Raw genomic sequence first — 2,691 nt, forward strand, 5'->3', positions numbered from 1 at the left:
TGCCAGCAAGCGCGTCAGCTGCTTCTCTACTCCCACAGGCATCACAAATAGAGACATGAAAAATTCTGGAATAGTTGAAAGAACATGTCTGACTAAGGTTAGACGTCCAGCGCTAGAGAGATAAGACGACTGCCACGAAAGCAATTTGCGCTTTACTTTTTGAAGCGTCGGAGCCCAAGCAGCTGAATTGATGTGCTTCACTTGTAACAGCAAGCCCAGGTACATAATAGGCAAGTCAGAAATAGTGCAATTAAAATTCTCTTTCCAGCTGCAAGCATATTGGCATTAACATTGAACATGGTAATAGAGCATTTGGTCTCATTTAGAGAAAGCCCAGATAAGGAGAGAAAGAACTAAATGATAAGCTTGAACCTAAGCATCTGTTGAACATTTGCACGACAAAAAATGATCATATCATTAGCATAAGTAAGAATATGACTCTGGAAGTCGAAAACCTGCAAAGGTTCAATGAAACCCGATACAGCAGCCCACTTAAGCAAGACCACAAGACCCTCAGCAACTGCATTGAACAACAAAGGCGATAGGGGACACCCTTGCCGCAAACCCCATCCCAGTTTGAACCGGTCTCCTCTAATACCATTGATATTTAACATGGTCTGGGCATTTGAGACCAGCTCTCTCACCCAACTAGAAAAACGATGACCAATACCGAAGTTTGCTAACATTTGAAATAAGAATGACCAATGCACAAAGTCAAAAGCTTTATGAAAGTCTAATTTAAGGACAAAGTAAGGTTGACCGCTATGTTGTAAGGAATGGACTACCTCGAACGCCATGATGAACGAGTGTTGGACTCAACTATTACAGATAAAGGCGAACTGAGAGTCTGAAAAAATCTGGTTAGCCACCGATTTCAGCCTATTCGCCAAAACTTTGGCAAACATATGATAGAGAGCACTCATAACTGAGATTGGTCGGAATCGAGAAATATCATTGGCCTCATCATCTTTCGAAATGAGTGAAATAATAGCAACATGCAAATGATAAGGCAGTCTGGAGTTACGATGAAACTCATCAAACATACTCACCACGTCTGATTTAACACAGTCCCAAAAAATTCTAAAAAAGTTGACATGAAACCCGTCAATGCCAGGCGCTTTCCAACCCGACAGATCCTTAATGGCCGTAAAAATCTCATCTTCAGAGAACCTTCTTTGCATAGATCTGGCTTGCTCTGGCTGAATTGAGCCAACTAGGATATTACCAAAGACACCCTCCGCAGTTAACAAAGCAGAATATAAGTCCTATAAGTATAGCGAGATTGCCAGATTAACGTGCTGATTGAGATAAGAAACACCCTCAATGGAGATAGAAGGAACAACCTTCCTCCTATGACAATGGGAAGCATATGAGTGAAAAAATTTAGTGTTGCCATCACCAGCCGCAAGCCATTTCACCCTAGACCTTTGCTTCCAATGAATTTCCTCTTTGATCCTCCAGTTTTTCAAGAGCATAGTTAATTCTAAGGACCTGGCTTGAAGATTGAGAAGTTGCAAATCAGAAAGAGAGTCAGGAGAAGACATCGACTGATACAACTCAGAAATCTCTTGATCCCATGCGGCTATTTGCTGAAATTTCTCCACCTTACGACTATGAAGCCAAGCTTTGATATCCTTAGCTAGACGAGAAAGCTTATTTTTAACACATAGCGCGGCCCAATGCTCATCAATAGTTTTGTTCCAAGAATTAGTAATAATCGTGAGAAAATCTGGCTTCTGAAGCCACCATTCTTCAAACGCAAAGCTCCTAGTGGGTTGAAAGTCATCCCCCCAATGAGTGATGATCTGCCCATGATCCGAGATAGAGGGAGCAAACAACACACACTTAACGTCGGGAATGAGGTCCAATAAATTAGGTGTGACAAAGACCCTATCAAGGACCCTACAGCACGGATGAGACCGCATATTCGACCAAGAGAAGCGCTCTCCCGTTAAAGGAATAGGGTAGAGAAAATGACGGTGAACAAAGTCTTGGAAACCTCGCATAGAGGGATTAAGAATTACGAGGTTATTAGAGTCGTGGATAGATAACAAACAATTGAAATCCCCCATAAGAAGGTGACAATCCGCGCTGGAAACGACAACCCTATCCAAATCATCCCCAAAAGCGGGCCTCATGGCGGTAAAATTAGGTCCATAAACAACAGAAACCACTACTCTTCTATCAACTACCTGCAAATTGAAAGCAACAGACAAAGAGAAAAGACCCACATTCAGCTGTGATAAATTTAAAGACTGCTTTCCCAAGATAAGGATGCTTTCTGCATGATTTACCGCTGGCTTATAGAAATAGTCAGCTCCCTGCCAGATGCTAGAAACGACCACGAGCGAGATGACCTCCATTTTAGTTTCACATAAAGCAAGAAGGTCAGGCTTTTGCTCCCTAACCCAATTAGCCAGAAACAGACATTTAGTGGGACAATTTAAGCCCCTAACATTCCAACAAACAGTCTTCATGGAACAAAATCTGGAAAAACCCTTGGTTGGTGGCACCGAGATGACCTTCTTGGGGACCTAGCATCGGTAGCCGAAACAATTAACGAATGCCTCCTTCTTCTTTGCTGACCACCAACACTGACATACGACCTCAAGTGACCCTCGAAAATGCCCAACTGCTCGCAATCTGCTCCACCAGAGTTGCAGAGAGAGTCCCCAATAATCGCAGAAATAG

This window comes from Nuphar pumila, chromosome 3, assembly GCF_984573655.1.
Source record: "Nuphar pumila chromosome 3, dmNupPumi1.hap1.1, whole genome shotgun sequence".
NCBI lineage: Eukaryota > Viridiplantae > Streptophyta > Magnoliopsida > Nymphaeales > Nymphaeaceae > Nuphar > Nuphar pumila.